Genomic DNA, 11,670 nt, shown 5'->3' with positions numbered 1-11,670 from the left:
TCATAAAGTTATTTTAGTAAGTAATCATATGATATTGATAATTTTGATATAGTGATTTACTGACGGTGACAATGACATGTTATCTTCATACTATTCCAGGTACAAGATGCTGAAAGTGCAGATATCAAGGGCTTGGGATTTCGGCTCCTGGAATTCTACAGATCAACTGCTAGTCTAATGTAAGGATTTTATTTAACCTTCCTGTTCTGCTGTTAGTTTGTTTTTTAAATAGATACACACTTGTAAACTTATGTTAGTTTTCACACGTGAGCATGAAGGAATGTGCCTTTATGAGGAATGTATAGTGGCTTGCAATATTGAATTTGAGGCATGTTTGCAGTTATAAAATATATTAGCACAGCTCAGTTTTCTTGAGGGTTCCCGGCAGACCTGCCTACCTTCCGCTTTTGGCGGAAGAATCTTCCGAATTTCAAAGCTTTCTTCCGTCTCCAAAACATTAATTTTCTTCCGCTGGAAACATCAATAATCTTCTGCATTCCAAACGGTCTAAACAAGTATGCATCATTCCCACACTGGTTTAGGAGCGACAGGGGAGACAACTACCGGGCACTCTTTTGTACTGAAGATCGGGAAAGGAACGCCACGTGGCCACGCGAAATGTTTGCGAAAAAACGTGGCAGCAGTGTTCACGAGCATGAAACGGATGTCGATAAAGATTCTCCTCAAGAAAAAGAAAAACAACTATCACGAAAAAGATAAAGCTGTATTTGCACAAATATTGGCCAGAGTACCACAAGCTATTTCCGTGTATTGTGCCCTCAAATCAAGGGGAGAAGTACGCCTTCTGCACTCACTGTGGTTCGGACTTTAAAATCAGAGCAAAAGAAATTTAAAACATAAGTACATTCACATGTGTTTTTCATTTTCACTGTGTTAAGGTGCGGAGTTCTTTCTCTACTTCTTTCTTTGTTTTCCCATTGACGTATATGTGTTCTTGTCTATATGGTTTACATAGGTTCCCCATTAGCTGCTGTCCTCATCCCAAGCCGACTGTTTCCGCAGAAGCCGTGAAGGATACTTCTTCATGTAGCTCCAGAACAGCGCCAAGCCGGAGGACGTTGACCATCTCCTTGGATCCATCTCCAGTTGTTTCACTGACATCAAGAACTGGATGACTGAGAACAAGTTGAAGCTGAACAGTGAGAAGACAGAGGCCCTTCTCGTTGGAACACGACAGAAGATTGCTTCCCTCACTGTGACCGACCTCCAGCTGGATGACGCGACTGTTCCATTCTCCCCTGCTGTCAAGAGCCTTGGCGTCTTTCTCGACTCTACTCTCTCCATGCAGACACACATCTCCTTCATCATCAAGATCTGCTTTTTCCACCTACGACGCATCGCCTCCATCCGTCGCTATCTCACCCACGACGCCTGTGTCAAGCTGGTTGTCTCCCTCATCTTCAGTCGTCTGGACTACTGCAACTCCCTTCTGCTGGCCTCCCCGCCTCATCCATTCATGGCCTACAACGAGTCCAGAACGCTGCTGCCAGGCTGGCGTTGAGGAAGACAAAGCGAGACCACATCACCCCCCTACTTCGCTCCTAGCACTGGCTCCCTGTCAACACCCGAATCTCGCACAAACTGTCCACTCTGGTCTACAAGTGTCTCAACGACTCTGCTCCCGAGTACCTTCAATCCTCCCTGGACCTGTACACCCAGCCTTCCGACCGTCCCCTTCGTTCTGCTGCTGACCCTATCCGCCTTCACATCCCTCGCTCGAAACTCGCATCTGCTGGTCAGCGTGCATTCCTCTCCGCGGGCCCCTCCGTCTGGAACTGCCTGCCGCTTGAGCTTCGCCAGAGCCCCTCTCTTAACGCGTTCAAGAAAAGGTTGAAGACTCAGTTCTTCCCGTAGCTGGCTGTGACTTTCATGTTCGACGTGATGTGTTGTGCCCCAAAAGACATTCTTGTGCTGTGCTCTGTGAGAGGTGGTTTTTTCTTTGTGCTTAATATTATTTTGTTTGGACCTAGCTATTGATGTGTACATTGTTGTTAAACAGTTGTTTGTTGTATGTTTATCAGGGTTTGCTAGTGTGTGATAGGGTTCGTGTCCGTCTGTAGATGTTAGTTTCTTTGTTAGTCCTGTGTTGACAACTCCTCGACAAGCGCTTAGGACTGTACCCACGGAATACTTTCTTTCTTTCTTTCTTTATTTGGTGTTTAACGTCGTTTTCAACCGTTCAAGGTTATATCGCGACGGAGGGAAGGGGGGGGGGAGATGGGACAGAGCCACTTGTTAATTGTTTTTTGTTCACAAAAGCACTAATACAAAATTTGCTCCAGGGGCTTGCAACGTAGTACAATATATTACCTTACTGGGAGAATGCAAGTTTCCAGTACAAAGGACCTAACATTTCTTACATACTGCTTGACTAAAATCTTTACAAACATTGACTATATAAACTATACAAGAAACACTTAACAAGGGTAAAAGGAGAAACAGAATCCGTTAGTCGCCTCTTACGACATGCTGGGGAGCATCCGGTAAATTCTTTCTCGTCCCAACCAATATGGGACTCCCCGTAACCCGCCGGGGAGGGGGGGGGGCACGGAATACGCGCTATATAAGCTTCCTATTGATTGATGTAGGCGTGGACATCTTTTTTGTCGCCATGCAAGGCTTCCAGTACCATATACTTTTGTGAATACTCTGGGGACCTGTCATCGACTTTGGAAGGACGCTTTATTTTAACACTTTACCCCACCTATGTTGACCAAGATTTTTTAAGCCCAGACCAGCTGTGCTGCAGCAGATCAGTCAGAATTGTAGAAACTGTGTATCAACAGGTAGAATGCTGGCGTTAGATGAACGTTACAGGAAGCGACTGAAGCTAACATTCTGAGCAGAATGCGGATATGTGCCGAATGAGAACAGATGCAATGTACATAGTGACTGTGTGTACGGATATATCCATACCTGGTCAGATAGAGCCAAATGAGTGGGTACGGATATATCCGTACCTGGGAGACAAGGAGTTAAGACCACATCTGAACTGAGGATTTAGCCTCTCCATAATCAAACGCCCCCCGCGGGTTAGGGGGAGTCCCATATTGGTTGGGAGGAGAAAGAATTTACCCGATACTCCCCAGCATGTCATAAGAGGCGACAAACGGATTCTGTTTTTCCTTTTACCCTTGTTAAGTGTTTCTTGTATAGAATATAGTCAATTTTTGTAAAGATTTTAGTCAAGCAGTATGTAAGAAATGTTAAGTCCTTTGTACTGGAAACTTCCATTCTCCCAGTAAGGTAATATATTGTACTACGTTGCAAGCCCCTGGAGCAAATTTTTGATCAGTGCTTTTGTGAACAAGAAACAATTGACAAGTGGCTTTATCCCATCTCCCCCCTTTCCCCGTCGCGATATAACCTTCGTGGTTGAAAACGACGTTAAACACCAAATAAACAAACATAATCAAACGCTGAAGAAGATTTCAGAATGAACTTTGTTAGATAAATTATGGTTATGATCGCCACATTTTAGGTCCCCCCCCTCCCCCCTTTTTCAGACTTCCCCGCTTTTAAGACCTTACGTTTTTGGATTTTCTGTTCACAACCCGTTGTACATTTACCTACATATTAAGCAGATTTCCTCCTTTTTAAGACCTGCTTTTATTTTTTATTCTTGGAGGCCTGAAAAGGGGGTTTGGAGGGGGGCCCACTGTATTTTGTTTGTTCGAAATTCAGAATTCAAATAATTCTTCATCAACGAGTGATTACTGCCTCACCATAGCAGTTAGGTTAATCTTACTAACTCTTACTTTTATTAATGTGCCGTGATGCACAGACGTTGAGCAGTTTTCAGATGTTTATGAATCTAGGGCTTTCAAACTTTACTGACATGTTGGACTCGATGACATCCAAACATGAAGTTCAGTTACCCCTTTTCAACTTTGAAGGTCACATTGTGGGCGAATTTTTAGCAAAAAGTTGGAAAATGGTATTCATGACTGTTCTCACTCACAAGGGAAGTAATTTAGTTATTTAGTTATTTACTGATTTTCATTTTGTTTAGCCTTCCTTCACCCATTTAAATCATTCATCAATGTTCATATCCAAGGGAAGTAATTCACATATATATCTATGGTCAATGTTTTCACAGGGCATCTGCCCCCCCCCCCCCCTCCCCCCCTCACCACACACACACACATGGGCTAAAACTGACATGGCTTTTATGGGTATGACCCTCTCACTCACAAGGGAAGTAATTTACTGATAGTGTGTTTTCATTTCGTGTGGCCTTCACCGATTAAATAATTTATTTTAGCTTATCCAATTATAGTGTGGATGAACACTGTCTCCACTCAAAATAGTCCTTTGCTATTGTACATTGTGAATCAGCATTTTTGTTTTTGTCCAGTTTGAATAAAGTGCAATACTTTTACAACCAAAGTGTTAATGTTAAAGTGTAACTAAACAAGCAAAAAGGAAAAACGTCGTTCAGCAACCTTTACACTTTGATATGAAGAAGGGCCTCATATACTGTCGAACTGCGAAAAAAAAAAAATTTCTCTCACTCGGACACTGTTTGACGGACATGTGAAGTGCGCGCCAGGAACGACAATCTTCTTAGTTTACCTGATTAATGCCCTTAATTTTTGGTTCTGGTACTTTCAGTTCCGGCTGTTGTCATCAATCTACCAAAATAAAAGATCAAACGGAGTTTTCGATTTTTATTTCATGGTTCAGAAAAATATTGCTTATTTTCTGAAGTCAACCGTTTTAGCGAATCTGTCTTTGATTCTTAAAAGTCATTTCAGATTTTTGAAAAATAGTTAACGGTTAGTAATTACCAATACATCGTAAACAAACATATCGATTGGTTTTGGTAAGAAGACACAAGTGCGATGAATGTGGTACCAGTATTTTTGTGGTAAGTAAGGATGCATTTCTTTGCTGTAAGCACATTTACAATGCACATTTAATCTGTTTAGCAACATAAACGAAAGCATGGTACAGTGCCGCTTGTTTGTGGTCTATCTTTTCGCGGCAGATGCGTAACAATTAGGGTCTCAGTTGGAAAAAGCTGCTCGGAACCAGAGCAGATTTGGCTTGGGTTCTTTGAGTGTGAATGATCGACGAGTGGCTTGACATTTTTAACGAATCATTACTGTAGTCTACTTGAAACCATCATCTGTTTCTGAATTTGTCATCAGTTATGATTGAACAGTCTCATAGGAATCGTCCATAAAATGTTAAACCGAAAAAGGGCAGACGATTCTGAATCACACAGGCTGGTGTACAAAATCAAATCTAAAACGATATTTTGAACTGCGACGTCTGCGTAAATGCCCTGTAACAAAATACCTTGTCCTGGTCATGTGTATACACATCAGCTTCTATTGGGAAGATCAGTATTTTATATTAATCACAAATACAAGATTAGAAATAGTTCTGAAGATCGCCTTTGATTTCAGTTTCAGCGGCAAACTAGCAGATCTGTCCAAACCGGCATCGTTTCATGGTTGAAACTTGAATAATCCCAAATAGATCTGAGTGGGGGTAAGTTTTATAGTATTTAAATTTTTTACGGCAGTTTTATTTAAAGATAGTGTAGTGGATGTCTCTGGTGAAGACTACAGTTATATGAATTTTTTTGTTGTAATATTAAAATGATTGTTCTTTATTTACACAATTGAATAATTTGTATTTATTTGTTTGCAGATGACGGCATACTGAGTGCTCCAAGAACATACGCCTGCTGGCATTTTGTGTCTTTTCTGAAGACGTCGAGGCAAGCAGAAGTCACGGTCCTGGCCACACACACACAATGACATGAACAAGAAATGATATTTTTTCATGGGCATATCCAGTATTAAAACTTTATTACCATGCAAACGCAACGATAAGAATTTAGAGAAGGTCATCGGTCACACACACACACACACACACACACACACTGGGCGGATCCGGCCTTTGTATTCTAAGTGACGATTTTGGAAAGAAGTTGGCTAATTAGTTTGCTCAGGTTGCGCCAGATCTATCAGTTGTCCTTGTTGTGATTCAAATTTTTCTTCTTAATATATTTACTTTTTTGGAAGGTGTATTAGGGGATGTTTCTTGGCTCGGATTGATCCATTTTCCTTGTTTTTATCAACATTTGTCGGACCCCCCCCCCCCCCCCCAAGGAGGTTGTAAACGCTTCGCGTCGTCAAATTGTCCCTGAAAGAAATTTGGAATCTCCCCCTTAAAAATGATGTGATCCGCCCCTACACACACACAAACACACACAAATAGAGAAGTAATAAATGGATACAGTTTTTCTTTATTTAAATTACAATCAGATGTGGTCGTAGAACAGGCACTGTAAACAAAACCTAGCATGATATACCACTTGTGTGATGTTTCGGTCAATATCTTTATTTTCCTTTCAGAAATACATTGGCGTTTTGAATGTCAAGGGAAGTGATACAAATGCTGCAGCGCGCTATCAAGAACGCGAAGGCAAACAAGGTAAATACCTACTTCTGACATTAGTTTACTTATTAACTCTTTCTATACTGGCCATTATCTCCCCAGTCACTCCCCAGAAACTGGCCATTTGCATGGGTTTGCAAAAAAATTCTCAAAAATAAACAAAACAAGATGCAGCCTTCAAACTCATAGGTTTTATTGTGAATATATTGCTAAAACATATGCCAAAGTTTGGTTTCATTGTTGTGAAAAAAAATAAAAATATGATGTCCAGAATTTATGGGTATATTTTACGCAATACGAACAAGGGGGTATGTATTTTGACTTAGAAGCATTTTTTCTTATGAAGGCTCTGTTTGCAACAAAACTGTTTCTGTTTACTTGTATGAAGATTGTGATTACACAAAAACATAACAAATACAAACTGATTTTCCATTTGGTGGTCATGTAAGCATTGTGAACATGTCCGAAAAATCTGATCACACACCATGTGGTCGACATGCAGACCTGAACGGCCAGTGTATGGTGGCAGAGTTGGAAAATAGGAAAAGATGCCAATCCTTCATCAAAAACCGAAGAAAATCGTCATTGTAATAAGTTTGCTTTATTCTAAATCAAACGACTAGGATAGATGACAGACACAACGACAAACACATTCAATTCTATGTAAAACATACACAATGCTCACGTTAACAAGCTGGCCATAACAATGTGCCCATCGTGCATGAAGTGTGGCTTTGGTCGGATCAGTAGCCGTGCTTTGTCTGCGATACTAAACATGAAATTTTGTTAAAGCGACGATTTAGCAATGTTGTTGTTGCTGCTGCTGCTGTCTGTTCTTGTCACGACATCTCGTTTTTTTCCCTCCTGATTCTGAGAAGAAGCTGTTTAATTGTGATATCAGGCCTAGGAACCCCTGATTTTCACTTGGAGCATTCTCAAAGAAACTTAGCGTATGTTAAGAAAAATGAGTGTTCTCCACACTTTGTCTTTTGTTGTTCGTTGTCGTTGCATGTCTACCGTTCCACAGCCACCTACTATAGCTGATGGGGTCTATGTCGACCAAAAGAATGGGATTCACTGTAGGTCGAGTTCCTGTAGGTGGATTCTCTGTATACCTAAGACTTTAAAATTGGCAATCTTGTATACAGGGAATACCACAGGGTGTAGTTCCTGTAGCGTTTTGCTAATATCAATGAAAGTCACGTGATGCTTAGCGACATCGTTAGAATTTGATGTTTTTCGATCTTTTTTTTTATATTTCTTAGAAATTCGAGTATGGTTTGCAAGTTTTATTGAAAAACTGCACCCTGTGGGATTCCCTGTATACTAGATTGCCAATTTTAAAGTCTTAGGTATACAGGGAATCCACCTACAGGAACTCGACCTACAGAGAATACCACTCTTTTGGTCGACATAGACCCCATCAGCCCTACTATAAGTGCAAGTGTTAAATGACGTATTCAGGCATGAAAATTCTCCGTATTTTCCGTATTTCTGAAAAGAATAAACCGTATTTTTTTTTTATTTTCCGTATTTTTCCTTTTTTAAATTTTTTTTTAATTTTTTTTAATTTTTAATTTTTTTTTACATTTTTTTATTTATTTATTTATTTTTTTTTCCTAGTCATAGTTATAGTAAAATAGTTTTGGGGCCATGTTTGAATCCAATTTTAAGGCTCAGATAGCCCCAGATTGCACCAAATTGCACCCTTGAAAAAAAGACCCCCCTAGAAGTCTTGGCGCTTCGCGCCTGCGAAACTTGGCGCTATGCGCCTTCGAATTTTGTTTTCAGTATTTTGTTTTTTTTCAGTTTTCATGCCTGGTATTTCCACAAAAGACTGCTTGCAGAGAATCATGTGATGCCAATGACAGGTAAGGACATGTGGTAATACATACTACGTTTTGGAACCAGGGAAAATGCAGCACAAATTATTTATCAACCAAATTGATTGACTTGTGCACCACGACAAAAGTTTTCTTTGATCCATAAAAGGTCTTTTGCCAGAAAAATTGCTCTGAACATCAAGTACCCTGCAAGGTGTCACACATTTACATTATTGAAATAAAAAGAAAACACACCAGTAACCAGGTTAGGTACGTTAATATCTATAATCAATATCTCGGCACGTTACTGCCTTCTTCGGGATGGTAAGCTGAACATTATTGAACAAAGTAATCGGTTTAGATTGTATACTTTGATTCCTGAACGAAGAAGCAGAGGTACTGCATACAACTAGGACTGTAAATATCAGCTTTTGCCTGAAACACACACACATACACTTATAAAATTAATGCAATGTCATTGTATGAAGCCAGAACAATCACTAACTTACATAGTTGGTCACACAATTACCCATCACTGAACAATAAATCGAAGTCGGGTGGATTCAATGACTAAAGCAGTAAAGGCTTTGAAAAAACCCTCATCACAAAACATCCCCCCCCCAAAAAAAAAAAACAAAAATTAAATAAATAAATGAAATAAAACAGGTTGTGTATATAGCGCAGTAAACACCATGCAGGTACAAGCAAAGATTTGACAGTGATTATCCTTGTTTTATATAGCACACATTTTCTAATTTTAATCTCTCTCTCTCTCTCTCTCTCTCTCTCTCTCTCTCTCTCTCTCTCTCTCTCTCTCTCTCTCTCTCTCTCTCTCTCTCTCTCTCTGGAAAGTAATTTATTGACCTGTGGGTTATTTGCGTTTGTATACACATTGGTGATTCGTAAACTATGTTGAAAGAGATTATCAAACAATATTATATGGGGTGTCTTAAAAAAAATGTATATCAACAAAATCTGTCATTATTATCAGGCACACGGTTTTAACAAAGCTATGTCACGGAATGCAACATAAGTGGCCTAAAAAGTCGTGTTTTTGTGTGTGCAGGATATTCGCTAGGACAGGACCTCAAGCTGAACCAGCACAACAGCGATGCATTCTTCCATGGCTTCCACAAAAGTCTTTCACCTATAGCGGGCATTGCATACAGATAAATTCTTTAGACCAATTATACCTCTGTTCCCATGTTAAACATGGAATAATTCTGGACAAATGCGAGGACGTTAGCTTTTTTTATTTTATTTTTTTTATCATTTTACTTATCATTAAAACTTGTTTAGATTTCGATTCGTAAACCATTTACAGTAATCCTTTGTTTTTTAACTTTGTTCATCTTACCACAGTCATTTCGTTGTTTAGATTTATCATTAATTTTTTTACCATTATGCAGGAAAAATGTAGAATAAAACCAGGAGAGCTTTCGGTAGAAGATATTTCCTGTGTCAAAAGTTAATGCTTATTCTGGTTGATGGGTGCTCCAAACTAAGTTATTTTGACTGCCTTATTCGAATTCATTTCCAAGACAGGGCTGAGAAGTGGAGAAGCTTAGGAGAATATCGTAAAAATTGTCTGGGTGTTTATGCAAAACTTTCGAATATGTCAGATTTTACTTTAGAGATTTTAAATACTGTTAACTGACAGAAATGCTATAACTTCTACACCAATTGACTGGATAACTTCATATTCAGCATACTTAAACTTGATTTTATGCATGTGCAGTTCACAAAGTGGCAAATTTTTAGGTTGAATTATCTAACTTTTGCATCACCAATGACACCAACGCTTTCGTGTCTGAGGATTGCCCTGAACCTAGCTGTAACTGCATGCTTTCTTCAGGTCATCGATAGCCTGGGGGTTGAAGGGGATGTTTTTACATACTCAGACAATCAAAATAATCAAAAAGGTAAAAGCCTGAAGGGTTTAAATTAGGTAAAAATGGCTACCGCTCAATGTCAAAACTCGTTCTGTTTAGTCGACCCCCGAATTTGGAGAAAAAAATTAAAATTGCACAAAAGTCAGACCATTCAATTTACAAAATTGCCACTTACTGGAAAGGCAGAACATAAACTGAAGTTAATGAATACCATATATAAAATAATTGGTTCAACAGATGCAGAAGTAATTTGTATGGTTGTGGGTGTCCTTTTTAGGGGGGTCAACCCTGTAGAAGAGACGATTTTCTTTAATTATCAATCCGTAATATATTGTTTGTTATGCATACAAGATTAACATTGACAAATAATTCAAAACTCCTCATTGATCTTAAGAAATGTTGCGGGTTTTTTTGTTACTGACTGATTCACTTTCTATTCACTTTACTCTACATAAGTCACGACAAGAAAAGCAAGGGAGGTAATTTCTTCGGAAGAGGTAATTCTCTCCCCTCAGAACGATTGTTGTAGTTTGTTTGATTTTGTTCCCTTCTAATAAGTATTATTTAAAATAGATCTTTACATCTTGATGTGAAAGGCGCAGTACCCCCCTCCCCCCAGGATGTTAAATTCTAGGTTGTGTCCATGTAAAATCCTGATCCTAGTCAAGATCCGAGTTGGTTTTTCATGCAACTGTGCCTCTTTATGCCACTCAATTAGACATACTTTGCAATCCATAATTGCACGAAACTGAGTACAGGAAATACGTTGTTGTCGTGTTTTTAATATTACATAATGAAATAAAAAATGTCACAACTGGTTTCGTGTTGGGCTTTCTCTCTCTGTCTGAATCTCATAATTACTTACTTCTGAGGCCTGAAATGTGTTGCAGGCATTGTTCAGCTTACATTTATTGTTACAATTTTTGTGGATATGTTATTAAGTGTGTCTGTGTTTCTATCATTCGTTATCAGTGTGGTTAAAAAAAAGCACACGTCAAAGTAATTTACCCTTCATCATTATCAAAACATGCAGATAGTCAGGTAATAAATATTTGTGATACTTTAAACAAATACAATGTTTGTTTGTTGCGTTTTTTCTTTTTTTCAGAGCAAACACACATCGTATTTGTTCAAACGTGTATATTCTGCACTTTCTAATACCCTGCATGGATCTCCAAATCAAGAATAATGAAAAGGCGTCTAATAGCCCTGCAGCACTCACACGAACATGATAGAAGCTTGCATGCATGCACCCAGGCTCGCTGTCTTCGGCTAAAAGAGCTTCCGTTGGATCTTCGCTCAGACAAATGTAGCTGTCTCGTCCACTTGCTCCTGTCGCATAGATCTGCAATGTGCAACATCATCTTTGATTAATAAGTCTGAGGCACAGACAAACACACACGCGCGCACATTTGCGAGAGAATGCACGTCAGTCTATTCAATCAAACAGTATAAAAACATACCACAGACGTGGTGGTGGGAACTGGACATTCGCCGTATAACAAAATCAAGAGATTCAT

General features: G+C 39.3%; 2 long non-coding RNA genes across 2 annotated transcripts in view; one reads left to right on the top strand and one right to left on the bottom strand.

Annotated features, from left to right (window-relative positions):
* Positions 1-6,191: 6,191 nt before the first annotated feature.
* Positions 6,192-10,732, top strand: LOC138972864 (uncharacterized). Its single transcript, XR_011457789.1, has 3 exons — positions 6,192-6,471; positions 8,245-8,306; positions 9,325-10,732. It is a non-coding gene; the product is annotated as an uncharacterized lncRNA (long non-coding RNA).
* The window catches only part of LOC138972865 (uncharacterized), a 5,150-nt gene continuing 1,143 nt past the window's right edge, over positions 7,664-11,670 (bottom strand). The window contains exons 2-3 of the long non-coding RNA XR_011457790.1: positions 11,373-11,495; positions 7,664-8,693 (exon numbers count right to left, since the gene is read on the bottom strand). This is a non-coding gene — a long non-coding RNA (uncharacterized lncRNA). The remainder of the gene's footprint in view (positions 8,694-11,372; positions 11,496-11,670) is intronic.

Source organism: Littorina saxatilis, linkage group LG8 (genome assembly GCF_037325665.1).
Source record: "Littorina saxatilis isolate snail1 linkage group LG8, US_GU_Lsax_2.0, whole genome shotgun sequence".
Classification (NCBI taxonomy): domain Eukaryota; kingdom Metazoa; phylum Mollusca; class Gastropoda; order Littorinimorpha; family Littorinidae; genus Littorina; species Littorina saxatilis.
This window is presented reverse-complemented; position numbering and strand designations above follow the sequence as displayed.